The sequence below is a fragment of the Hypomesus nipponensis genome, chromosome 9, assembly GCF_054491055.1.
Source record: "Hypomesus nipponensis isolate SF chromosome 9, ASM5449105v1, whole genome shotgun sequence".
NCBI lineage: Eukaryota > Metazoa > Chordata > Actinopteri > Osmeriformes > Osmeridae > Hypomesus > Hypomesus nipponensis.
Window position 1 is genome coordinate 25,248,556 of NC_140369.1, and position 27,822 is coordinate 25,276,377.

Below are 27,822 nucleotides of genomic sequence, written 5' to 3' on the forward strand. Positions count from 1 at the left end.
TCTCTGTCCGTAAAGAATGAGACAGGCTATGTATATGGGATGTGTGTACTCGTGTACGTCTGTGTGCGCATGTAACAGACGTGGTCTTGCAAGTTCCGTCAGAGGTATACGGGCCATTGTCCGCTCCGACCGGGAGTCGAACTCACCACCTCTGACTTCCCAAGCGCCACCACTACCAACTACGCCAACGAAAAGCTAGCAACGTGCTGACGCGGGTGGCCTGTTAGATACTTCAGGAGTGAGTTTCACCATACACAGGCTACACGCATGCATGTATTATTCCCAGTTAAGCAGTCCCTCGTAGTGCCACAAGGGCATGCCTAGTGTATTCAACTCTGTCTGAATTTGTAGTCATCATCAATGTAGTCACCAACATAGAGCTGCTAAAACAGACCACCACTCGCCGCGCCATGGCAACCAATTCAGTTATCGAAAACAAAACTAATAATGCCGGTGGTGTCCGCTGCTACGACTGGTTTAAAAAAACAGGTCCAACTGGCCAAGTGAGACCATGAAAATCTATTTACCTGTTGGTAGATCTGGGGCCTGTTCCGTAAAGGCCGCTCAAAAAAGTTAGACTTAAAGTCCTAAACCAGACTTGAACGTTTAATTAGTCAAGTGGGGCTAAAGCGGTTCCATAAAGGCCAATTTCAGCTCACGCAGTCCTACTAATTCAAGTCAGATTTAAGTAGTCAAGCTAATTGCGCGTGCACCCTATTCTTAAACAGCCCGAGAGGTAAAACATGGATCATACAATCCACCACGGCAAAAACAATGCACACGGCCACGTGACTTCTTCCAGAAAGAAGGTTCCCTTTAAATCGTGTACAATGACAGCTCCCTCATCCACCGCTTCAATCAAAATAAAATGACACGCCATGATTGACGTCGTGAACGATAGGCTACGTAGGTTGAGGACCTTTTTAGACCTTTACTTCCTTGATTGAAAATACCCTCTAAACTCATCTAAATTGACTTTTTTGACATTGTTTAAAATAAATAGCCTACTATTAATCAATACATTATCCAGTAGCCTAACTTTTTAACATGGGTTTTATGTTGGGGAAATGGAGGACGGATTTAGGTTAGTTTTGCAATTGTAGGCTACTGTTAACAATTATATTGCTATGATAATTATACTCGCATATTTTTGATTGAGATATAGGCCTATGCCTGATGCCTAAACATTTGAAATCACAAACTAACATCCATTCATTTTACGGCTAAAGTGTGTAGCCTATCAAAGCATTGTTCATCATTGTTTAATGCATTAGGCTAAATGTTGTAGCCTATGTAGGCTATTTAAGTTGATTTTCTATCAATGTTGAACATATTGAACTGATGAGAATAAGAAAATGAGAATATACGTGGTAAATCATCGTTTTCCCGTTCGGTCAGTGTTACAGGAACGTCTGGTTAAGCACCAAGTCACGCTAAGCCTGACAGTTAGTCTGACCCTGACCAGACTAGTTTCGCTGCCTAAATTGCCATAGTAACCAAGTTCGAACTACGTTGAGCTAGCTTTATGGAACCGAATGAACAAGAAATGTAGACTAGATTATTCGGTAAACTCGCTTTATGGAACAGGCCTCTGTACACTATCCCAATACAAACAAACTCATCTCAATAGAAAAAAATTAAAGTCAATAAAAAGTCGAGAAAACTGTAGAAAAACGAAGAGCTGCTAAAACAGCTGCCACTCACAGCGGCGCTACGTCACGCTGGAAGGACTTGAATTAAATTAATGTCTGTGGTGTGTACAGGTCTCTATGTAGTCTAATCCACCACACCTGTACAGGTCTCTATGTAGTCTAATCCACACCTGTACAGGTCTCTATGTAGTCTAATCCACACCTGTACAGGTCTCTATGTAGTCTAATCCACACCTGTACAGGTCTCTATATAGTCTAATCCACACCTGTACAGGTCTCTACTGTGTAGTCTAATCCACACCTGTACAGGTCTCTATGTAGTCTAATCCACACCTGTACAGGTCTCTATGTAGTGTAATCCACACCTGTACAGGTCTCTATGTAGTCTAATCCACACCTGTACAGGTCTCTATGTAGTCTAATCCACACCTGTACAGGTCTGTATGTAGTCTAATGCACCACACCTGTACAGGTCTCTATGTAGTCTAATCCACACCTGTACAGGTCTCTATATAGTCTAATCCACACCTGTACAGGTCTCTATGTAGTCTAATCCACACCTGTACAGGTCTCTATGTAGTCTAATCCACCACACCTGTACAGGTCTCTATGCAGTCTAATCCACCACACCTGTACAGGTCTGTATGTAGTCTAATCCACACCTGTGCAGGTATCTATGTAGTCTAATCCACCACACCTGTACAGGTCTCTATGTAGTCTAATCCACACCTGTACAGGTCTCTATGTAGTCTAATCCACACCTGTACAGGTCTCTATGTAGTCTAATCCACACCTGTACAGGTCTGTATGTAGTCTAATCCACCACACCTGTACAGGTCTCTATGTAGTCTAATCCACCACACCTGTACAGGTCTCTATGTAGTCTAATCTACACCTGTACAGGTCTCTATGTGGTCTAATCCACACCTGTACAGGTCTCTATGTAGTCTAATCCACACCTGTACAGGTCTGTATGTAGTCTAATCCACACCTGTACAGGTCTCTATGTAGTCTAATCCACACCTGTACAGGTCTCTATGTAGTCTAATCCACACCTGTACAGGTCTCTATATAGTCTAATCCACACCTGTACAGGTCTCTACTGTGTAGTCTAATCCACACCTGTACAGGTCTCTATGTAGTCTAATCCACACCTGTACAGGTCTCTATGTAGTGTAATCCACACCTGTACAGGTCTCTATGTAGTCTAATCCACACCTGTACAGGTCTCTATGTAGTCTAATCCACACCTGTACAGGTCTGTATGTAGTCTAATGCACCACACCTGTACAGGTCTCTATGTAGTCTAATCCACACCTGTACAGGTCTCTATATAGTCTAATCCACACCTGTACAGGTCTCTATGTAGTCTAATCCACACCTGTACAGGTCTCTATGTAGTCTAATCCACCACACCTGTACAGGTCTCTATGCAGTCTAATCCACCACACCTGTACAGGTCTGTATGTAGTCTAATCCACACCTGTGCAGGTATCTATGTAGTCTAATCCACCACACCTGTACAGGTCTCTATGTAGTCTAATCCACACCTGTACAGGTCTCTATGTAGTCTAATCCACACCTGTACAGGTCTCTATGTAGTCTAATCCACACCTGTACAGGTCTGTATGTAGTCTAATCCACCACACCTGTACAGGTCTCTATGTAGTCTAATCCACCACACCTGTACAGGTCTCTATGTAGTCTAATCTACACCTGTACAGGTCTCTATGTGGTCTAATCCACACCTGTACAGGTCTCTATGTAGTCTAATCCACACCTGTACAGGTCTGTATGTAGTCTAATCCACCACACCTGTACAGGTCTCTATGTAGTCTAATCCACACCTGTACAGGTCTCTATGTAGTCTAATCCACCACACCTGTACAGGTCTCTATGTAGTCTAATCCACACCTGTACAGGTCTCTATGTAGTCTAATCCACACCTGTGCAGGTCTCTATGTAGTCTAATCCACACCTGTTCAGGTCTCTATGTAGTCTAATCCACCACACCTGTACAAGTCTCTATGCAGTCTAATCCACCACACCTGTACAGGTCTGTATGTAGTCTAATCCACACCTGTGCAGGTATCTATGTAGTCTAATCCACCACACCTGTGCAGGTATCTTTGTAGTCGAATCCACTACACCCAAGCCCTATACTATGAAGCCTGCCCCTTTTTTAGTTAATGCGCTCATCGCTCAATTGGGGAAACCTGGGTTTAGTTAAGGAGTTGATAACCACCGTCGTGATACTGCTTAGTGTGATCGCGGTTGTTGGGTTTAGTGAAGCAAGATAAGGAGAATTGATCCTGGGCGTGTTAAACTTGCTTGGTAGTACAGGACCCTGTACAGACCTCTATATGCAGCCTGTCTACCTGTTGAAGAGCAGGCTCTTCTCTCACCCTCCCTCCACCATCACCACTCAGCTTTGCTGACAGCACTTTGTTGTTTTGTAGCTCAATAGTTTTTTTACACTTCCAGTACCCCTATATTCACAGATGCCCACAGACCAGAACCTATAACCAACCTAACCCAAACTCACACTCCCTTCACTGCATTTTCACTAATGGACACATCCCATCCCTTAAAGATCCTGTAAAGCAAATTCAATGATTTGCTTCTCAGTACATTAAATACCTGTGAAATGAGTTCCTGAAAGCATGTGCAAAGCACGAAAACTTTGTCGTGCTGAAATGTGGAGTTAGACCGTTGAATAGTTTCTCTTCCGTTTTCAGCTCAGGTTTTGTATAGGCGAAGCCAAAACCCTACCAATCTACGTCACAGCGACCTATCTATGTCAGCATTCTGTTACTCAGCTGGTACGATGCAAAGACAAAGAAATTAATACATAAAACACTCAGAGACTGCAGGTAGGTCTGTTCTGATATCTGCAATTGATTTAGCTAGTGTTGCTGTTGTTTCTAAATTCAATAAATTAGAGGGGGTGGAGCATCTGCTCCTTCAGCGACCCGCCACCCCAGTCTCGAGCAGAGAAGACTGCTGATTTTCTCACAATTTCAAAGCCTAATTTAACATACTTGTCAGTGTTTTTTTTCATTCGAATTTGGGTCGGTAGTTAACACCACATTCTTCTGTGTTAAAACTAATTTTCATATCCACTTTACAGGAGCTTTAATTATTGTTAACTGCTTTTCTCAGTTTAGTTCAATACATGCATAACTTTGCAACCCCATGTGTGCAATCGTTTTTGTCACAGACTAAAAGCCAGCCATGACAAGTTTAGTTGTGCAAGGCTCCATCTTCTCTTCATGAGGAAGCGTTGTGGTCTCTTGGTCTCATTTCCTGCTCTAAACCAGTTCTCAGTTTGAGCTGAGTGAATCAGGAAGGGAAACTTCTCATTGTTTACAGACAGTATAGTTCCACAACGAGTGGAATATGTACCTGAGGAAGATCAAGTATCATCAGAAGTGAATAGTTGTACAGTATTTCAGTGGTCAGATTCAAGGAACATTGTATTTAGTCAGATCACAGAGTAACTGCATCTTGGCTAACAAGCGCAAAGGAAAACCAATAACTAGTGCAACAATAACATTAGGCGTAAGTCATTGGCTTAATTGTGCAGCCGTAACCCCTGCACCATACAGTACATAGACTCACTATATATACTATTCACTACAACTACTTGCTATATACTATACACTACACACTACACAGACCCACTATATACTATTCACTACACATACTTGCTATATACTATACACTACACACTACACAGACCCACTATACACTACACACTAAACATACTTACCATATACTATACACTATGCAGACTCACTATATACTATACACTAAACTACTAATGATATCAGGGATGGTTCTACCATACAGACTGAATCTGGATACTAATGTATCAGTGAGGGCTCTATCATACAGACTGTGTTGTCAAGGGAGATAACTGATGCTGATAAATGACAGTGTCAGGCACTTAAGATGAATGGAAATTATAATGTTGTTATATAATTCTCTCTTTGATGAGTGTCTGCTATTTTTTTTGGGGGGGGGGGGGGTTGTCGTTGTATCTGCCTGGACATGGAATATTTTGTTTTTTAGCATTTTGTTCATTTACAACAGATTCCTGCACTGTCAGTTATAATATATTTCCTTTCAGTGCCAATACTGAAGGGGCATACAGCATGTCACTCCTAAGGTGTTTAATCAATGTTTGGTCTGTTGTCAGATCAAATGATACCTCTTCAGAACATGCTAGATCAACAAATAGGCTTGAACATGGACCAAGATGGGAGGTAACCTAAAGACTGTAGAATAGACATGGTTCACTTTGTCTGAATAACAATTGGCTACCACAACTTTCATAAGATAAATATCAAAAACAAAGTTTTGAAAACTGAATGTAAATATTTCACACACACCGTAGTCTGGAGTCTGGTAAAGTCAGTCTTTTGGTGTGTTGACCCACCAGAACGTCAGTCTGAACTAGATCTATGCTGACTGAAGGTCTGAACGTCTACGGCAGTGCTGTTCAGGTGACTGCCCATCATAGTGAATCAGCACAGTAAACAACAAGCACCCAACAGTGCTGTTCACCAAGTCAATTGATTGAGGTGCTTGGAGTTCTGGAAATCATTTCATAAAATCTCCTCTGTTTCAGTCAATAAAATAACGTACGTTACACTTACTGTATCGTGTCTTCTCTTCATGAGTGCAGGTTGGGAGTGGACATTTCCTGTTGAGAAACAGTTCTCTCGTTGAGCTGTGTTACTGAAACTGACAAGTAGCATAAAGAGGAAGAGGGAAACCAACTGGAACAGAGCAGGAACATAAAGAGGAAGAGGGAAACCAACTGGAAGAACACAAGTTGAGACCAGGGTTCAACACTGAGGGATTCATCCAGTTAGAAAGGTCGACACAATGGGGCTGTCTGGATATAGTTTGTCTTTGGTCTACTCTTTAACTGACATTGGATTTGGACTAGTGACTTTGCAACCTGCCCATTGTATTTATTTTACATTTATACTTTGTCCATTTGAAGAGGACCTCTTAGGCTTTAGACTGCAACTGCCTGAATTGTAGTTAGGTTAATCAGTTATAGATGCATAACTATAACAGATAAAACATTTGGGAAATTATTTTTCCTTCAAATATGTTCACTAACCAACCCCAAACCGGCATGTCATGTAACATGTAACCCTCTAGAGAGCTTTCTCCTGGGTGTCAGGAGGATCTAGATCTTTGCTGAATAACTGTGCAGCCTGTGTGTCCTGACTCCTGTACAGAACATGCTGCTCAGACACCAGATGGATCATGTCAGGGTGAAGTGTGTTTACTGCATGTGTTTCTGTATGAGGGAGATCTCACACTGTGTTCCTGTAGTGTTGCTGAGGCACTACATTACAGTAATACCACAGGCTGGCAGCATGGACAGCAACTCATGACTTGATTATACATAATTGACCGTTCCCGAAACTCCTCCCTAGAACGGCCCTCGTCCAATCGTACCTTAGCAACCGCTACTAAGAGAAGAAGATCCGTCAAGCTTTGACTCGGAAGCAACATGGTTAAACGGTGTGCCTATGGGACGTGTCGATCTGACACTAGATATCCCAAAAGTTTAGAGGGAGGTGTGGTATTTTTTCCATTTACAAAGCTGAAGACTCAAGAGGGAAGGTGCCGGCGGTGGATAAAACAGTGTGGGAGACCCCACTCCCAACTTAATTTGGAGAACATCACCAAACATATAGCATATGTCTGCTCCAAGGTAGCTAGCTAGTGTTAAGCTGCTAGCGAACGATATCTAAGATGTTAGTTGAGAGAACATCCCCAAACAGTTATGGTTCATGTAAACTAGTATTATTACCACTACTAGTGCATAACTAGTGACTCCAACAAATTTGTTAATGTTAAAATCAAAATGTTAATGTTAACGTCTGTAAAGCTGAGCTAGCCAACGAACGCCAGCAAGTTGCCAGGAGCTTTAAAATACTGTATCAATGTTAAACAAAACGTCCCAACAAGCCATTATAAACTTATTTTATTTTAATCTTTATTTTAATCGTAGAATTTTGTGAGTGGGCGACCTATTCCTGAGTATCCCAACCCTGTTCAAGTGCTGTTCAAGTGCCTGGCCAGACAAGGCTACTTGAGACCTGTATGTTTTGCTTTGGCTTCGATTTTTGTTGTTTCCCCTTTGTTGCTAACTTTAATATTTTGAATATATTCTTCCACTGCATATTGCAGTCCCTTCTGCCTGGATCTGGAAGATATCGCAGAGGTATTACTCAAAAAATCCTCACTCACACTGACAGCTGTAGCGCTTATCCCCGTACTCACCATGGTTTTTGGGTTGACAGTTCCGGGAATTGTGTCGGACGTAGCAACAATAACTAAGGGGGCGTGGCCTGGGGAACGGTCAATTAGGGAACACAATGAAACGATCACCTGCAGATTCACAACAGATACACAGAAGTGACACTAAGTTATGAGCAGGTGAGGTGTGCTTAACTCATAGTGAACAAAACATAAAGGATCAGATACATCATCTCTGAGAATGTTGTGACTTCCTGTTTTAGTCTAACCAGTTCTTTCAGTTCTCACCTAAATTACATTTACATGTATTCATTTGGCAGACGCTTTTATCCAAAGCGACTTACAAGAAAGACCTTCACAAAAAGTGCATAGGTCAATGATCCTGAACGTGCTGACAGGGACAGCATTTCAGGAAGGGAAACTTCATGAGGCCTATAATGATGCTGACTAGTCTTGGAGCAGAGACCAGGGTGATGTCTCAATACATCACCACTAAGACTAGTCACAACATGTTCACAGTAAACAAGGCCTTTATTGTCAGGAACACATTGTGGGCAAGCTGTGGTGTGTTTCACCTGACCCACTGATAACATCCAGGCTGATGTTAGATGTCTGTATCTGAGTAGCTATAACCAGGGGTCAATTCTGACTGATGTTGGATGTCTGTATCTGAGTAGCTATAACCAGGGGTCAATTCTGACTAATGTCAGATGTCTGTATCTGAGTAGCTATAACCAGGGGTCAATCCTGACTAATGTTGGATGAATGTAACCTATTTACAGTCGCTGTCTTGGTGTGTGGGGCTGCATCAAAGAACCCCTTTTTGCTCTGCTAAATTGCTGCACAAGTCCACACTTGACCGGTGGGAAATCTCATTCCAATATGAGTGTAACTGTTAGCTGCTCCTGGCATTCTCTAATCCCTGCTCTCCTCTCTCTGTCCCCCCCCACACATCCCCTGTGGTGTGGGGGGTTTGAGCTGTCAGCACCTGACTGGTCGTTGGTCTGCCAACGCTGGAGCTGGTCGCCAACCGGAAACCAACTCGCTGACGGCCAACAGCGAGTTTTCCGGTCCCTTTCCACATCTATTAAGCTGAACAATGGATTTTGGTGTTTCAAAACTGTGTTCTGCTCCTCTCTCTTACCAACCGTCTCTGGAGGAGGGGATTCCTCTCTGAATTGCTCCTCCCAAGGCTTCTTCCATTTGTTCTCCCGTTGGGAGCTTCCTTGAGGGTTTAGGTCGGTTGAGGGGCAGTTCTATGGGCGTATGTGAAGCCCTCTGTGACATGCTTGTCAAGGGCTATACAAATACATTTGATTTGATTTGAGAGGGATCAAGCAGACAGCAGAGTGGGGGTTCAGGGCAGGTCTGGAGAGGGATCAAGCAGGCAGCAGAGTGGGGGTCCAGGGCAGGTCTGGAGAGGGATCAAGCAGGCAGGAGAGTGGGGGTTCAAGGCAGGTCTGGAGAGGGATCAAGCAGGCAGCAGAGTGGGGGTCCAGGGCAGGTCTGGAGAGGGATCAAGCAGGCAGCAGAGTGGGGGTCCAGGGCAGGTCTGGAGAGGGATCAAGCAGGCAGCAGAGTGGGGGTCCAGGGCAGGTCTGGAGAGGGATCAAGCAGGCAGCAGAGTGGGGGTCCAGGGCAGGTCTGGAGAGGGATCAAGCAGGCAGCAGAGTGGGGGTCCAGGGCAGGTCTGGAGAGGGATCAAGCAGGCAGCAGAGTGGGGGTCCAGGGCAGGTCTGGAGAGGGATCAAGCAGGCAGCAGAGTGGGGGTCCAGGGCAGGTCTGGAGAGGGATCAAGCAGACAGCAGAGTGGGGGTTCAGGGCAGGTCTGGAGAGGGATCAAGCAGGCAGCAGAGTGGGGGTCCAGGGCAGGTCTGGAGAGGGATCAAGCAGGCAGGAGAGTGGGGGTCCAGGGCAGGTCTGGAGAGGGATCAAGCAGGCAGCAGAGTGGGGGTCCAGGGCAGGTCTGGAGAGGGATCAAGCAGGCAGCAGAGTGGGGGTCCAGGGCAGGTCTGGAGAGGGATCAAGCAGGCAGGAGAGTGGGGGTTCAAGGCAGGTCTGGAGAGGGATCAAGCAGGCAGCAGAGTGGGGGTCCAGGGCAGGTCTGGAGAGGGATCAAGCAGGCAGGAGAGTGGGGGTCCAGGGCAGGTCTGGAGAGGGATCAAGCAGGCAGCAGAGTGGGGGTCCAGGGCAGGTCTGGAGAGGGATCAAGCAGGCAGGAGAGTGGGGGTCCAGGGCAGGTCTGGAGAGGGATCAAGCAGGCAGCAGAGTGGGGGTCCAGGGCAGGTCTGGAGAGGGATCAAGCAGGCAGCAGAGTGGGGGTCCAGGGCAGGTCTGGAGAGGGATCAAGCAGGCAGCAGAGTGGGGGTCCAGGGCAGGTCTGGAGAGGGATCAAGCAGGCAGCAGAGTGGGGGTCCAGGGCGGGTCTGGAGAGGGATCAAGCAGGCAGCAGAGTGGGGGTCCAGGGCAGGTCTGGAGAGGGATCAAGCAGGCAGCAGAGTGGGGGTCCAGGGCAGGTCTGGAGAGGGATCAAGCAGGCAGGAGAGTGGGGGTCCAGGGCAGGTCTGGAGAGGGATCAAGCAGGCAGCAGAGTGGGGGTCCAGGGCAGGTCTGGAGAGGGATCAAGCAGGCAGCAGAGTGGGGGTCCAGGGCAGGTCTGGAGAGGGATCAAGCAGGCAGCAGAGTGGGGGTCCAGGGCAGGTCTGGAGAGGGATCAAGCAGGCAGGAGAGTGGGGGTCCAGGGCAGGTCTGGAGAGGGATCAAGCAGGCAGCAGAGTGGGGGTCCAGGGCAGGTCTGGAGAGGGATCAAGCAGGCAGCAGAGTGGGGGTCCAGGGCAGGTCTGGGTGTTTCTAGAGGTCATGGTATAGAACAGGTAGCAGCTGGTTCAAACAGTCTAACATAACTAGACCCTGTCTTGTCTGTGCTTCCACAGAGCCTCCAGCACCATGGACAGGTCCCACCGGGGCACTGACGCTCTCTGAGGGGGTCTGAGCCTGTACGCACCAGACAGGAAACCTTTAACCAGGTGGCTGAACACAGTCGTCCTGGCAACACCTTCATGACAAGCTGAGACGGCTGTTGCATATACCCTGACACTACCCACAGTCTCCTGTCAAACAGTGATTGTAAAAAGCACCAGAACGTTTTGATCCGGTACCAGATTGGGTCAATGTTTTGTCCCTCACACCACTGAGAGAAAGTCTGCCAGCGTGTCACATGACCCCTTTCAGTGGATCACATGACCCCTCCCAGTGGATCACATGACCCCTCCCAGTGGATCACATGAGTGTGCTCTGTACAGTCTGGATGACAGCCAAGGCAAATTACCAAGTTCATCCAATAATTAACCGTCCCGCACAACCAGCAGAGGGCGCCAAGTCACATATCCGTGTTGCGGTTGGGGGGGCGGCACCTCGACTTGCCCCCCCGGGGGGTGGGGGTGCTGTTGGCACATCTGGCCCAGGACGCCTAATGTGCAAATCAAATGCATGTGCTCTGCACAGCCTCAGACAGACCTCTGTGTTCTAACAGGTCCCTCTCAATGGAATTCTTCAATAGCCAAACAAATGTTCTGGTGCACGTAACTCTGCCAGGCTATTGCATTTTGTACTTCTGTTGATCAATTTCTTATCTTGTTAGTTAGCCTACTGCCTCCAATCAGCGCTTAAGTGTAGTACCTACCCTTTCCGTTCAGAGTTAATGTAATGTGTTTTTGAGTTAATGTAATGTTGTTTTCCATTTGGGGGAGCGTGTTTTTGTATTGGGGGGAGGTGAACAAGTCATCCGATTTGGGGGGAGTTGACTCGTATTTGGGGGGAGTGTTTTCATTTGGGGGATGTACTCATATTAGGGGGGGTGATTTGCACTTCAGGGCCACCGTATTATACCCTCTATAAAGCTTTGTGTTTGTTTGTTTCCACCTTGTGGCAACCCAGGAGTGCAGCACCATGGACAGCGTCCCAGTAGGCACCACAGGCACCACTCCAGTCAGCACCTTGGACAGCGGCACCAGCAAGCCCTGGGTCAGGTGATCAGAGGCAGGTATGTCCCACGGGAGACCACCAGCTGCCCAGGTGAGGCTCATGAGTGGAATGGAGGGGTCCAGCCCTGCTGGAGGAGGATGGATAGAAGAGAGGAGGAGCTGGACTCCAACACATGCAGACGCTCACAGTATAACCAACTCCTACTGTGGAGGTTTGTTCAGTGAGGAGACTCTGGAGCAGCAGCTGTAGTTCCTCCTCCCCACCTGGCCCTGCCTCCCCTGCATGGATCTCCAAGATCTTCAGTTTCTGGATGTCATGTACCCCTCCTGTCCGTCCGTCCATCCGTCTACCTGTCCTGTCCTGCTGTGTCCATCACATACCCCCAGCCCTGTCCGGTCCTGCTGTGCCCATCACACACCCCCAGCCCTGTCCTGTCATGCTGTGCCCATCACAGGCCCCCAGCCCTGTCCTGCTGTGCCCATCACACACCCCCAGCCCTGTCCTGTCCTGCTGTGCCCATCACAGGCCCCCAGCCCTGTCCTGTCCTGCTGTGCCCATCACACACCCCCAGCCCTGTCCTGTCCTGCTGTGCCCATCACAGGCCCCCAGCCCTGTCCTGTCATGCTGTGATGGCATGTGATGGGCACAGCAGGACAGGGCTGGGGGCGTGTGATGGCCACAAATCAAGTTCACATACATAGAGATTTCTCATGAAAAACATTTTATAATCATTGAAGAAATGTAACACGCCGTAAATCAAAACAATGTAACGTAGCTTTGCAGAAAGAAGACCCTGGCCTCGCCAGCAGTGCGCACGGACCAAGCTTGCGCCCTTAAAATAGCATCTGAATATTACGCCAATGACTTTAGTTTTTCCTGGTCAGTGGCGGAACTGTTTTTCGGAAACTGCAAAATAGCACCAGGGAACGTTTGCACCGGAACACGCCTCCTTTTTCGCTGAACCGCCCACCGAAGCGCAAAGTAATTTCGATGTGCGTCTGTGGAGGGAAAAGTCGGCTTTGCGTCGAGTGCAAACAAGGAATGACACTTGCGTTGTCGACTTAGTCAATTGCGCTGGGTGCAAGATAGGGCCCTGTGTGTTTTTGATGTATGACTATGTTTAGCCTGTGTTCTGCACCTCTTTCACTAACCGTCTCTGGAGGAGGGGATCCCTCACTGAATTGCTCCTCCCAAGGTTTCTTCAATTCTTTCTCTGAGTTTTTCTGGGAGTTCAGATCAGCACCTGTCCAGCCGTGGTCCAGGGAGATAAGGGAGTGGTGCTCTGGTCATGGCAGGGCTCTTCCTGTTCCAGAGGACCAACACTGCCTCTGGCAGTAGTCTACCTCTGGAGCAGTGGCAGGCCACACAAAGTACAGTGCTTATTGTGGAGAGGATGTCATGATTATGACAGTGCCATGACAGTGTCATGTCACTCTTATTCACACCCCTTCAAATAAAGTGTTACCGACTTGGTAATCCAAAGCGACACATAAGGTACAGTGTGTATAGTGTATACAGTACATCAAGGATCAGAGGTGCACAGTTGTGACAGTATTGTGATTCTCTGGTTCTTTCTATTACAATAGTAACATTTATGAAGTGGCCCAAACTGCAACCGATGGAGCTAACCAACAGTCTGTTCCTCATCTGACAAACTCCTCCTTGCTCAAACACACATTTTAAAGGAGTTTTTAAGGAGGGTGGAGGGAGAGGAGGTGAGAGGGTGGGTGGGGGACAGGTCAAGGGAGAGAGGGCATCACACTAGACACACACACAGACAGTGTATATTCAAGTAGGTAACACTGTCATATTATTGGTCCTAAATGTAGTGTTTACAGTGTATGTATGCATGTGTGTGTGTGTGTGTGTCCATGTGTGTGTGTGTGTACATGCATGTGTGTGTGTGTGTGTGTCTAGGTCCACTGTGCCACCAACAAACACACAGCATGTCTTCTATCATCCTATATAAAACATATTTATTTCTCCTTATTTAGTCAGTGAGACACTATTTAGTTCATCACATTCAGTGGGACTGAGATCAAAGACAAGATTTGTTGTTTGTCAACAATTAAAACAGTACAAACATTGAACACACCCCAATATTTACAATCACTCTGGGATATCAATTACAACTGTATACAGTTCAATAACATCTATGTAAGCACAGTGTGTGAGAGAGTTTGTGGGCTATTCTACCTGACACAGGGACACTGGGGAGTCAGGATAAACCCAGAACCCAGGATAGAGGGGCTCAGTGAATGTGCTGTGGAATGTGTGCAGGTGGGTCAGTGTGTCAGAGGAGACTGTGTAGAAGGACAGAGTGCCGGCCGGCCAGTCCAGATACACTCCTACTCTGTGGGAGCTGGAGGGGGGGACAGGTATGTCAGTTCTCTTCTTATTGTGCCAGGCAGAGTAACTGTTACCATCACACCACAGACTCCAGGACTTGTTATTGTGTCCAAACCAACAGTCATGACCCCTTCCTCTCCTGCTGATTCCTTTACATGTCACTGCTATATGAACCCTTCTTCCACTCCACTCTGCCTCCCAGTAACAGCGCCCAGACAGACCCTCTCTACACAGCACCTGTGCACAGTCCTCAAATCTCTCTGGGTTATCAGGATACGGCTGTATCTTTATCCTACATGTCACCTTTCTGTTCTCCTCAGACAGAGAGAGGTTTCTCTGTGCTGTGTTTGGGTCCAGTGTGAGCTCACAGGCATCTGATGGGGGAGACCAAGACACAATATATTACTGATCATCATCATTGGGTGTGCTCAAGCCTTCGGTGAGAGGACAACCATTGTTTTCTCTCATATATATTTATTATTATTTATTTTCCCACCCTTAAGGATCAGTCAATATTTGGACTACGTAAACAATGTTGGTGTCAAAAGGTTTGTCTGGGTAGCAATTGAGTTGCTTGTACTTTTATTTACGTTCCGTTGCGTGGTTTAAGTTGAAATTACGTTTTTGTGGTGAAAAGTTAAGCTAATGGTGGCTAACCTCCTAGCCACAGTCACTTACGTCACTAACGTCACGAAAAAAGGCTACCTCTAGCAGAACATTAGTTTAGCAGCTCCTTAACTTTTGGGAGATGGCTATGTTAACTATAGATCAGCTTTACTGCAAGGCAGCTGCAGAAACGCCATGCAAAGAGGCCAGGGTGTTAACTATTTACTAATTTTACTTAGTGATATGAAACACAATTGTGAAGTGTAAAGTACAATATGAGCTGATATTATTAAGGAAGTAAATCTGCTTTCGTAAACAGTAGTCTACTATTTCACTGAAGCATTAGCATCATGACATTAGCCTCTGTTGCCCGGGCAACACATACTACAGCGGTCTATAAACATTCCTCACTTTTATTAGTTATATTATTATTGCTATTTTAATTATTACTTTTATCACTTGTATTATTGTTTTTATTGATTTTATGTAAAGCACCTTGAGCTACAATTCTTGTATGAAATGTGTTATATAAATAAGGTCTTACTAACTTACTTACTCACAAATACATTTTCGTTGTAGGATTTATTATGACTTTAGATTACAAGTAAACTATTTCTTGGTGATATTATGATTACCTGTGGTTTCAAAAAGTCTTTCAATAGGTGATACTATCTGACTACTAACCCGACCTTATACAGCCTAAACTTTGTAAATCTGTTCATAAAAAAAGAAAGAAACGTAATTTCTGCCTAAACCGTACAATGGAACGTTAAATTGAATTCAAGCAACGCAATCGCTACCAACCAAGACAAACACAGCAGTATTTTAGTAGTATAATTTACTGGGGTCAGCTTCTCCACAAAGGGCTACATTGCCTTTTGTGTTTTGACTGACATAAGTGAGCTTTTTTTTGAATGAGCCATTTCCCCCTAAATAATTGTCAAGCTTATTTACGATTTTTGGGGGCATATTTTCAGTTAGCAAATGGTACTGTTTGAATCGCAATTCCATCTGAAAAATACTGTTGGTTACAACGTTGATAGAATAGCTTGTTTAAAAGGGGGTTCAGCTTGTTTAATAATAAACTGACTCACCTGCAACCGACACCCTACAATTTCCCCAGAAATTGTACCCTCTCTAGTTCACGACAGACAGACTCTCTCCCCCTCCCCCTCCCCCTCTCCCTCTCACAATACAGAACAACAGTCTGTATTGTCCGGAACATGTGGTAACAACAGTGTCAGCAACGTTTTGTGTTTTGGTTTGGTTGTTCCAATGTTCCAGGGGGGTGTTCCATCAACGTCGCTAACGCAAGTCGCGCTAACACGAATAAGTCTCACTTGGGTAAACGTCAACTTAGACTTAAGCCTGAAGCCGTTCCACTAACGTTCCGTTCCACTATCAGGCAACGCTAATTCAAGCTAGACCTCAATAAGCTTAGACTGTAGCCCAGATCAGGCGATCGTCGAATAGAGGAGTTATGTCGCAAAAAGCAAAGCGTAAAGGTGTTGTTTCAGCAGCGTAAATGGATTTTTAGAGTTTTTTGGGAGTTGTCCCCAAAAAGGGCAATGTTGCCGCAATTAACATGGCAAGGGAGACAACTTGTCAAACCATTACGACCGTTAAAATGCGTAAATTGTAGACCTACCAAATCTACTTAACATATATATAAATATATATATATATATATATACATATATATATATATATGCATTTAGGCCTACTGATAATTAGCGTAATTTGATGAGCTGTCTGCAACCGTTCTGACAGGCTAGCCTATGGCCAATATTCTCAACAGGAGATTGAGAATAATAGCCCAAAAAAGAACGTGGGAGCAATTGAAAATTGTAGGATAAAATTCAAAACACTGAAGAAAGCCATGCACTTGATGTGGGCTAATAATGTTTTTGTCTTCACATCTTGAACAAAATCAATAAATTACTTCAAAATAACTTTGCCACACGCTATTAACTGATAGGCTAAATGCTGAGCTTTAAGATAAAAGGGAAAGATAACCATGACTGAAATAGGGATTCACTGAAATGACTAGTATTGCACAGATCCAGCATTGACTTTTTAGATCAGAAGGTGACCCAAACTGCACACTTTGTTTGGCAGAACAGTCATTTTAAATTGCTCAGCATGACTAGCATTATTATATTACAAGTATTTCCAATTAACATAGTCTGCCTCCACAGATCCAGAGGGGGCTTGGACAGTGATAGACTCACTTTGGGAAAGCATGCCCTACTGGGAACATTAGGGGAGACTGTTGGGCACAGCATCTAATTGTCTTCTTTGGAAAGGGCAACATGTGGGACACTGTCATGTAGGGGCAGCATAAAGGGCACTTCATAACAGCACCCTTTACCAGTGGAAGTAAGGGCATGGGAACAGTCCAATTTAGGCCATTATAAGGGCACCATATAGGGTACTGCATCACATTTTCTATACTATAAAGGAACTCATTAAGACATGTTTTTACATTTATAGAGGGCACACTGTCATTTAATGCGTGGGGCATCCTGGGCACTCAAGCATATTTCACAATGTGAATGGCAGACAGTAGGGCACTTGGTCTCATTTTTGCCACTCTGGGCATTTTAGAAACACTTTCAACCGTGGGGGCACCAGGCAGTCACCCCCTGAGTCTTCCAATGGGCCTGGAAACACCCATGGGGACAGTATATTACACCTATAATATTCGGGAAGCCAGAGGAGAGGTAATATAGAGGCTTGTCAACGTATAGGCTACTTTAAACAATAAAAATACTTTATACAATTGAATAAAAAGTCTCCTTGATTCTTTGTGTTTCACGATTACCTGAAAAACTGATGATAATATTCAGGTACTGCTTGGAGCAAAGTATACCCTTCATATTTCCTGGCATAGTTCAAGAACGTGCAAAGACATAGACAGATGCAGACAGACTGAACAGTGTCAAGGCTTGGCTACAGTGGGTTTGCTTCCTTGTGTGTGATTCCAGCAGACTACATAGTCTAGGCCTACCTACATAAACTGCAGTCTACTACCCTCCTTTCTACTATTATAGTCTACTCTCCTTTCTATTACTTTCTACAAAGGATGGTAGGCTGCTCTTATGTGTTCATTGCCATCCTTAAGAGTTGCTAAAGTGTTATTTTATATATATATCTATATATGTTTTATTTTATTTAAGAATGACAATTAAATATATCTAGATAAACTATGCTGGGCCTGCTGAACCTATACTTCTTCCACAGATATTGGTCAGGGAAGCATTACTTCTGTCTCTGAAGACCCTTGGGGCTGGTGGGATAAACGCTCTTTGTCTACTCTGAGCACCTTCATCCACCACAGGCTTGTCAAAGAACGGATACGCCATAATTGATTGTAATTTGTCTTGAGACTCTGCTTAGTTTCTAAGGCCTTATTTTATGTCAATTAACCAATGGCTTTTGAAAACAGAAAGTGACATTATTTATTAACTTGTTAATTTAAATTAATATATTTTTTGGAGATGAAGTAGGCCTAAACACGCGAATCATTCATGTCAGCACTTCAAAAAGTCTGAATTTACGTTCCCGAACACGGACTAAAGTGCTTTGCGCGCAGGAATTTACTCGACGGAACTGTCTTTTGAGATTTTGTTTTCGCCTGTTTCAAATTATTTGCAACACATTTTAGTTTAGCTTGACTTTTAGCCTGACACGGATCAGGCTAGTCCCGATCCTTGGTTACGTAGATACAACTAGAATAATCCACCACTACCTCACTTCCTCTTACAACAAGCTCCACTCCATCATACTGCACCATCAGCTGTACTGAGCACTACCTCACTTCCTCTTACAACAAGCTCCACTCCATCATACTGCACCATCAGCTGTACTGAGCACTACCTCACTTCCTCTTACAACAAGCTCCACTCCATCATACTGCACCATCAGCTGTACTGAGCACTACCTCACTTCCTCTTACAACAAGCTCCACTCCATCATACTGCACCATCAGCTGTACTGAGCACTACCTCACTTCCTCTTACAACAAGCTCCACTCCATCATACTGCACCATCAGCTGTACTGAGCACTACCTCACTTCCTCTTACAACAAGCTCCACTCCATCATACTGCACCATCAGCTGTACTGAGCACTACCTCACTTCCTCTTACAACAAGCTCCACTCCATCATACTGCACCATCAGCTGTACTGAGCACTACCTCACTTCCTCTTACAACAAGCTCTACTCCATCAGAGCCTGTTTAAGGAGAGCCTGCCCACTCCCTATTAAGCCCCATTGTACCGAATTTTGTTGCTGTTCCACCAGAGTTCCACTGGGAGTGATTGCGGTCGAGTGCAAAATGAATGGGAGTCTAAGGAGTTAAACGGCTAAATTTGTCTCTATCGCCTGCTTGTCGTTGATCAATCTCAGATTTGATTGTAGTTTTTGCATGTTCAATATGGATTACGGGTCAAAAGTTGAATGAACGAGTACTTATGTCCTTTCGATTTCTTACAGGGTAAGTCGTTGTTGCCCATTACACGCTAGCATTCTGCTAACGAATGCTGATTGGTTAGTGAAGGACTGACTACGACCAGAGATCCCGCTTGATGGCATCCGAAGCAAAACCAGAATGTCAGAGTATTAGCAACATTAGCAACAACATAGCAAGCCAAAACTCTTTCTAGCATGTGTATTGACAGGGAGAGCCTAACCTGTCAGCTGTGTTGTCGATGCCTCGAGAGAAAAGTGGAAGTAACCAGAGCTTGCCGTCAAGCAGTAGCTCTGGTCGTACGATGTGTATGACGTCAATGCCATTTTCAAAGGCTTTTTATAACAGAAAGGCGACTTTAAAAAAATGTAACCCAGCAGTGTGTATTTTTTTTGCCTCCCCTTTCGATTTCAGAATTCAAATTACTAGACAAAAGTTATATCCTGAGAAAAGTGGATTTTGAGGGGTATAGCTCCATAGACCTCCATTCATTCTGCACTCGACCGTTAGCGCCCTCATACGGAACTTGAGTGAAACTGCAACCAGTTCAGAACCCGGGAGTTTCCCGAGAGTGGGAATTCTCCCTTTATGTTAACAAGTGTGCTCTCAACTTGGATTATATTTCTGTTTTGTTTCGTTAATTGACACAAACAGGAGGCCCAGACAAGTGGTTCACAATGCAGCCATGTCCTAGTGCTGCCCTCTAGTGGTGCTACAGGACACTTGTCTCGTTGGAACGACAATGTCAAAGCGTTACAAGTTGTCACATCACCAGGGGACAGGTAGTGGAGGGATATTACATCCCTGGACCAGAGAGGTGGCAACACCCCAAAATGGTGGTAATGGACCACACTACATCTCCCAGAATCCCTCACCAAGTGGACAGGTGTAGGTGTGTGAGCCACCTAATTAAGTTAGCACTAGAAAAGGGGGGGAGGGGAAAGAGCAGGAGGAAAGACCATGGGGGTATTCCAGAAAGCAGGTTATGCAACATAACCAGGTAAGTTAACCCACCAGCTGATTCACAATGTTGCAGCAACCTACTGGCAATGTTGCTACAACGCTGGGTGTCAGCTGGGGAGTTAACTTACCCGGGTATGTCACATAACCTGCTTTCTGGAATACCCCCCTGAGAGACAAAGGGCACATGGCTGGCTAGTTTGGACCAGGGAGAAGTTGGGTGAGTGAAGGACGGCTTTAGAAGGGGAAAGTCATTTTTGTTTAAACTTTTGTGGATTTTTGTTGGCTGGTGGAAGAAGGAAGAAAAACCCTGCCTGAGTTGATTTTTGTTGTCTTTTTGTGGAAAATAAAGTGCCCTCTTTTTTGTGGAACCTGTTTTTGCTTGGTCTTTAGAAGGGGGTGGAGTCTGAGAAATCCCATCAACGAGCAGATCGGAGAACTGATAAGCAAGGGTCAGAGTGAGTGAACGGACATCTGCCAGGGTCACGGGCTACAACACAAAGGGACAGGGGCTAGGACCCTGCAGGAACCTGTAAGGAAACCCAGGCAGTAACACAAAGACATAGGGGCTAGGACCCTGCAGGAACCTGTAAGGAAACCCAGGCAGTAACACAAAGACATAGGGGCTAGGACCCTGCAGGAACCTGTAAGGAAACCCAGGCAGTAACACAAAGACATAGGGGCTAGGACCCTGCAGGAACCTGTAAGGAAACCCAGGCAGTAACACAAAGACATAGGGGCTAGGGCCCTCCAGGAACCTGTAAGGAAACCCAGGCAGTAACACAAAGACATAGGGGCTAGGACCCTGCAGGAACCTGTAAGGAAACCCAGGCAGTAACACAAAGACATAGGGGCTAGGGCCCTGCAGGAACCTGTAAGGAAACCCAGGCAGTAACACAAAGACATAGGGGCTAGGACCCTGCAGGAACCTGTAAGGAAACCCAGGCAGTAACACAAAGACATAGGGGCTAGGCCCCTCCAGGAACCTGTAAGGAAACCCAGGCTGTAACACAAAGAGACAGGGGCTAGGACCCTCCAGGAACCTGTAAGGAAACCCAGGCTGTAACACAAAGACATAGGGGCTAGGGCCCTCCAGGAACCTGTAAGGAAACCCAGGCTGTAACACAAAGACATAGGGGCTAGGGCCCTCCAGGAACCTGTAAGGAAACCCAGGCTGTAACACAAAGAGACAGGGGCTAGGCCCCTCCAGGAACCTGTAAGGAAACCCAGGCCGGGTGTCCAGTGGTCCAAGCCACCTGACCTCCGGAGTGGAGTAACACTCAGAGGGACAGAAGGAGACAGAGGTCGGGCACATGGATAACAATCTCTGCATCCACGTAGGCAACGCCAGTGAGACAGGGTCAAAGCTCCAGGGGGGGAGAGAATAATTACCGTAGAGGAGGCGCAGACAGGGGAGGCCTCGGGGGGGCCTCAGGGAGGTAGATGGGAGGTAGATGGGGGGTAGATGGGGGGCCTCAGGGAGGTAGATGGGGGCCTCAGGGAGGTAGATGGGGGCCTCAGGGAGGTAGATGGGGGGCCTCAGGGAGGTAGATGGGGGGCCTCAGGGAGGTAGATGGGGGGCCTCAGGGAGGTAGATGGGGGCCTCAGGGGGGTAGATGGGGGCCTCAGGGAGGTAGATGGGGGCCTCAGGGAGGTAGATGGGGGGCCTCAGGGAGGTAGATGGGGGCCTCAGGGAGGTAGATGGGGGCCTCAGGGAGGTAGATGGGGGGCCTCAGGGAGGTAGATGGGGGCCTCAGGGGGGTAGATGGGGGCCTCAGGGAGGTAGATGGGGGGCCTCAGGGGGGTAGATGGGGGCCTCAGGGGGGTAGATGGGGGGCCTCAGGGAGGTAGATGGGGGCCTCAGGGAGGTAGATGGGGGCCTCAGGGGGGTAGATGGGGGCCTCAGGGAGGTAGATGGGGGGCCTCAGGGAGGTAGATGGGGGCCTCAGGGAGGTAGATGGGGGCCTCAGGGGGGTAGATGGGGGCCTCAGGGAGGTAGATGGGGGCCTCAGGGAGGTAGATGGGGGGCCTCAGGGGGGTAGATGGGGGCCTCAGGGGGGTAGATGGGGGGCCTCAGGGAGGTAGATGGGGGCCTCAGGGAGGTAGATGGGGGCCTCAGGGAGGTAGATGGGGGCCTCAGGGGGGTAGATGGGGGCCTCAGGGAGGTAGATGGGGGGCCTCAGGGAGGTAGATGGGGGCCTCAGGGAGGTAGATGGGGGGCCTCAGGGGGGTAGATGGGGGCCTCAGGGGGGTAGATGGGGGGCCTCAGGGAGGTAGATGGGGGCCTCAGGGAGGTAGATGGGGGCCTCAGGGAGGTAGATGGGGGCCTCAGGGGGGTAGATGGGGGCCTCAGGGAGGTAGATGGGGGGCCTCAGGGAGGTAGATGGGGGCCTCAGGGAGGTAGATGGGGGCCTCAGGGGGGTAGATGGGGGGCCTCAGGGGGGTAGATGGGGGGCCTCAGGGGGGTAGATGGGGGCCTCAGGGAGGTAGATGGGGGCCTCAGGGAGGTAGATGGGGGCCTCAGGGAGGTAGATGGGGGGCCTCAGGGGGGTAGATGGGGGGCCTCAGGGGGGTAGATGGGGGCCTCAGGGGGGTAGATGGGGGGCCTCAGGGGGGTAGATGGGGGCCTCAGGGAGATAGATGGGGGGCCTCAGGGATGTAGATGGGGAGCCTCAGGGAGGTAGATGGGGGCCTCAGGGAGGTAGATGGGGGCCTCAGGGAGGTAGATGGGGGGCCTCAGGGAGGTAGATGGGGGCCTCAGGGAGGTAGATGGGGGGCCTCAGGGGGGTAGATGGGGGCCTCAGGGAGGTAGATAGGGGCCTCAGGGAGGTAGATGGGGGCCTCAGGGAGGTAGATGGGGGCCTCAGGGGGGTAGATGGGGGCCTCAGGGAGGTAGATGGGGGAGGTGGTGGTGGCCAGCAGGGAAACAGAGGGCAGAGGGGGGGAGTGAGGGTGGGGGAGGAGAGATGAGGTGGGAGGGGCTGGGAGTGAGGGTGGGGGAGGAGAGATGGGGTGGAAGGGGCTGGGAGTGAGGATGGGGGTTTGGTCTCCCAGTCTGTAACGTAGTCCGCCAGGATGGCGTCGTCGCTGGCCCCCGTGAGATCAGGGTGGGCGGTAATGGAGTGCTGGGAGGTGGAGGCGGCCGTAGGGAGGTGTGATGACGTGGGGGGAGGAGTGGTGGATGGAGCCTAGGAAGTCACCGCTGTGGAGGCAGGGGGACTGCATTCCATATCTGACTCCCGGGGGGGATAGGGTGTGCGTGGTACTTTAGATAAACATTTTAAAAGGAACGAAGAGAGAATAAGAGAGAGAGAGAGAGATAGGGAGAGAGAGAGGGAGACAGAGAGAGAGAGACAGAGAGAGAGAGAGAGAGGGGGGGGGGAGGGAGAGGGAGAGGGAGAGAAAGAGGGAGAGAGCAAAAGAAAGAAAGAAAGAAAAATATTTGAAAAATAAAAAGATGGAGAAAGCACATTTTTTAAAGAAGTATGAAGGGAGGAGGGGTGATGGTGTGAACACCTCCATGTTGCTGGCGTTAACCATGTGTCCCTGGGCTGGGGGGGCAGAGAGGAGGGTCAGACATGGTGCTGCTCCTTGTCCACCATGGAGAGATGTCATCCAGGTCCTCAGAGAAGAGAGAGGCCCTTGACACCACCCCCATCCCCTTAAAATGAGACTTAACCCTTGTATTCTCCTCGGGTCATTCTGACCCATCAGTCATTGTGACCCACCGTCGTTTGCGACAACTTTACCGCATACAAAAACAAAGTGAAGCATTTTCTTTTAACCGTTGGGCTGTCTCAGACCCCCCACATTGCGAAGGTTAAAAGAAAATTATTTGTATTTGCTTTTGTATTGGGTAAAATTGGGTAAACACAACGATGGTTCGTTATGAACCTTTTGGTCATGTGACCCGAAGGCAGCACAAGGGTTAACCACCACAGCAGATTGGAGTCTCCTAAGATCATGAGTTATACAGCAACGTGTTATGAATATGACGCATTTCACAAAAAATTATATACCATTTTAATTCATCTCCTTGCTCATTTTGTTATCGTTATTTAAAATCTAACTTCTTCTTGTGCAACTCAACAATTAATATCCAGAAACCCGTTGTGAAATAGCGCCCAGATCCCAGGTTAATGAAACGTCAAATTAAATGAGATGTCAGATTAAAAAGCGTGTTGCATAACACAATCAAGCAATTAGAGAGTGACGTATGACAACAAACTGGGCAATCTTCCTACAGCACCAACACATGATACCAGCATTTTGTCTGAAAACGAACATAATGTGTGTGTGTGTTATTAAGTACAGTACAGCATGTGTATGTGTTGTGATGCCACGAGAGGCCACACAGCCCTCAGCGGGACAGCTCCAAATAGTGCCAGGACACCGGGGTTGAACCAAAACAAGGGGTTTATTACCGATCCTCAGAAGTAACAAAAAACGTTCAACTCTTGCATACGATGACAGAAAAACGTATACGGCGCCTCTTCCTTCTGCAGGAATCCTTCTCCTCACCCCACCCCACTTAACTGTGGCTCTCCCTCTTTAACCAAACCCTTTTGGTCATCAGGGTCTGATCAGTCCCAGGTGTGCAGGAATGCCCCGCTTTGAGGGAGGGATGGAGCTCCCGACTCCCCCAGCAGAGGGAGCTACAGCTGCTCAGGGCTGCAGCCACCTCCAGGAATGGAGCACCCCTCCAGGACCCAGCCTCTGGTGACGTCACAGTGTGAGAGAGAGAGAGAGAGAGAGAGAGAGAGAGAGAGAGAGAGAGAGAGACCAGGTGACGGGCAACAAGCAGGCCCCCTCAGAAGACTGCAGTGAAATATGAGCTGTTGAAACGTGCGTGGCGGCTGGCCCCGGGGTGACCCTGCACAGAGGCCCACCTCCCAGCCAATCAAATGCTTCTGATAATGCAGGCTGAATGAAGCCCTGAGCCGGGCAGCTTTAGAAACATCCTCCATATCTGCACATTAGGGTCCAGGTTCTAGTGCTCACCCATGACTGAGAGATCCCACCGAGCGGAGATCATGTACAGTCCTCACAGTGTGGAGATCATGTACAGTCCTCACAGTGTGGAGATCATGTACAGTCCTCACAGTGTGGAGATCATGTACAGTCCTCACAGTGTGGAGATCATGTACAGTCCTCACAGTGTGAGATCATGTACAGTCCTCACAGTGTGGAGATCATGTACAGTCCTCACAGTGTGAGATCATGTACAGTCCTCACAGTGTGAGATCATGTACAGTCCTCACAGTGTGGAGATCATGTACAGTCCTCACAGTGTGGAGATCATGTACAGTCCTCACAGTGTGAGATCATGTACAGTCCTCACAGTGTGGAGATCATGTACAGTCCTCACAGTGTGGAGATCATGTACAGTCCTCACAGTGTGGAGATCATGTACAGTCCTCACAGTGTGATCGGAGATCATGTACAGTCCTCACAGTGTGGAGATCATGTACAGTCCTCACAGTGTGGAGATCATGTACAGTCCTCACAGTGTGCACAGGCATCTTCTCTCAAGCATACAGCCTCATGTGTGTGCACACGCACTGTGTAAACACACACACACATTCACAGATTCACCCATCTCTGTCTCCTACTCAGCCAGCGTTGCTTCCTGCGCTGAGCCCGTCTCTCTCCTCGGTACATGATCTTATCTGATTACTATGAGCGGCCCTGTGCACACTGGCTGGAGACACAGCAGTGTAAAATAACATGAGCCACCACACACACCACAGTCACTGGTCACATCAAACCTCCATACAGAGTGACTCTACTGCACAGCCATATCAGTGCTGTGGCTCCATACAGAGTGACTACTGCACAGTCATATCAGTGCTGTGGCTCCATACAGAGTGACTCTACTGCACAGCCATATCAGTGCTGTGGCTCCATACAGAGTGACTACTGCACAGTCATATCAGTGCTGTGGCTCCATACAGAGTGACTCTACTGCACAGCTATATCAGTGCTGTGGCTCCATACAGAGTGACTCTACTGCACAGCCATATCAGTGCTGTGGCTCTGTACAGAGTGACTCTACTGCACAGCCATATCAGTGCTGTGGCTCCGTACAGAGTGACTCTACTGCACAGTCATATCAGTGCTGTGGCTCCATACAGAGTGACTCTACTGCACAGCCATATCAGTGCTGTGGCTCCATACAGAGTGACTCTACTGCACAGCCATATCAGTGCTGTGGCTCCGTACAGAGTGACTCTACTGCACAGCCGTATCAGTGCTGTGGCTCCATACAGAGTGACTACTGCACAGCCATATCAGTGCTGTGGCTCCATACAGAGTGACTACTGCACAGCTATATCAGTGCTGTGGCTCCGTACAGAGTGACTCTACTGCACAGTCATATCAGTGCTGTGGCTCCGTACAGAGTGACTCTACTGCACAGCCATATCAGTGCTGTGGCTCCGTACAGAGTGACTCTACTGCACAGCCATATCAGTGCTGTGGCTCCGTACAGAGTGACTCTACTGCACAGCCGTATCAGTGCTGTGGCTCCGTACAGAGTGACTCTACTGCACAGCCATATCAGTGCTGTGGCTCCATACAGAGTGACTCTACTGCACAGCCATATCAGTGCTGTGGCTCCATACAGAGTGACTCTACTGCACAGCCATATCAGTGCTGTGGCTCCGTACAGAGTGACTCTAATGCACAGCCATATCAGTGCTGTGGCTCCGTACAGAGTGACTCTAATGCACAGCCATATCAGTGCTGTGGCTCCATACAGAGTGACTCTACTGCACAGCCATATCAGTGCTGTGGCTCCATACAGAGTGACTACTGCACAGCCATATCAGTGCTGTGGCTCCATACAGAGTGACTCTACTGCACAGCCATATCAGTGCTGTGGCTCCGTACAGAGTGACTCTACTGCACAGCCATATCAGTGCTGTGGCTCCATACAGAGTGACTACTGCACAGCCATATCAGTGCTGTGGCTCCGTACAGAGTGACTCTACTGCACAGCCATATCAGTGCTGTGGCTCCGTACAGAGTGACTACTGCACAGCCATATCAGTGCTGTGGCTCCATACAGAGTGACTCTACTGCACAGCCATATCAGTGCTGTGGCTCCATACAGAGTGACTCTACTGCACAGCCATATCAGTGCTGTGGCTCCGTACAGAGTGACTCTACTGCACAGCCATATTAGTGCTGTGGCTCCATACAGAGTGACTCTACTGCACAGCCATATCAGTGCTGTGGCTCCGTACAGAGTGACTCTACTGCACAGCCATATCAGTGCTGTGGCTCCGTACAGAGTGACTCTACTGCACAGCCATATCAGTGCTGTGGCTCCATACAGAGTGACTACTGTACAGCCATATCAGTGCTGTGGCTCCATACAGAGTGACTACTGCACAGCCATATCAGTGCTGCGGCTCCTGTGATGTCGCAGCCACGTAAAGGCTGGTATCAGCGTGGGTCCAGCCGCCGCCCACAAAGGACCACTGGCACCAAGGACAGCTCCCGAGTGG

The 27,822-nt window shown here is 47.8% G+C and overlaps 1 protein-coding gene and 1 long non-coding RNA gene across 4 annotated transcripts in view; one reads left to right on the forward strand and one right to left on the reverse strand.

The window, feature by feature from the left end:
- Window positions 1-27,822, reverse strand: part of LOC146273964 (NACHT, LRR and PYD domains-containing protein 3-like) — a 184,679-nt gene that overhangs the window by 17,077 nt on the left and 139,780 nt on the right. The window contains exon 1 of one of the 3 annotated variants that reach the window (XM_084704441.1): window positions 6,314-6,427. The exons of the other annotated variants lie outside the window; for them this stretch is intronic. The gene's annotated coding sequence lies outside the window, so the exon portion shown is untranslated. Of the gene's footprint in view, window positions 1-6,313; window positions 6,428-27,822 lie in introns of those variants that run through there. 3 annotated transcript variants of the gene reach the window in all.
- On the forward strand, window positions 7,178-12,178 carry LOC146273966 (uncharacterized). The gene is made up of 3 exons (XR_014766552.1): window positions 7,178-7,392; window positions 10,874-10,966; window positions 11,877-12,178. It is a non-coding gene; the product is annotated as an uncharacterized LOC146273966 (long non-coding RNA).